Raw genomic sequence first — 649 nt, 5'->3', positions numbered from 1 at the left:
CGCCGCGCCCTCGCAGACGCCCGGCAGCTCCCGGAGCGTGCAGTCTCCGACTCGACGCGCGGACCTCTGCGACTTGTCCTCCAGTCCCAGCTTGGGCGCACCTCTCCTCAGAACCGGCGCCGAAAGTAGGGCGCTGTCTGAGGGGCCGGGAGGGAGCCGGGCGCTGAAGGCGGGCCGAGTGTTGGGGGGGGGGGCCACCGGCACCCCGACACGCGCCCCGCAGGCTCCTCGGCGGCGCGAGCCTTGCGGACCGCGCGCGCGCGCGCGCGAGAAATCCGGTCGCCTGCAGCCCTCTCGGGCTGGAGGCGTGACCTGGCGCTTCTTCCCCGCGCGGGGGGCCACCCCTCTGGCCTCAGTTTCTCTGAGCAGCCAGCCTTGAAGTCTGAGGAGATGTTTGTGGAGGAAGCCCTTGGCGTCCCTGCCCTGGCGCTCGCCGGCCGGGAACCCCCCCACGTCGCCTCCAGAGCCTTCCCTTTCCTTGTCGCGCACCCCGTTTTGCCCCCCTGAAGGAGCTGGCCCTCTGGCGCTGTCCCTGAGCGTCCCGCCCGCTCGGCTTTGCGCCCCTCACTCCCTCCTGCGGGCGGCCGCCCTCCTCCGCCTCGCCCCCTTCCCCTCGTTCTCCTCCGCCTTCCTCCCTTCCTCGTTCTCC

This window comes from Crocuta crocuta, unplaced genomic scaffold (assembly GCF_008692635.1).
Source record: "Crocuta crocuta isolate KB4526 unplaced genomic scaffold, BGI_CrCroc_1.0 scaffold15, whole genome shotgun sequence".
In the NCBI taxonomy this organism is placed as follows: domain Eukaryota; kingdom Metazoa; phylum Chordata; class Mammalia; order Carnivora; family Hyaenidae; genus Crocuta; species Crocuta crocuta.
The sequence above is the reverse complement of the archived record's forward strand: the minus strand, read 5'-3'. Positions refer to the sequence as shown.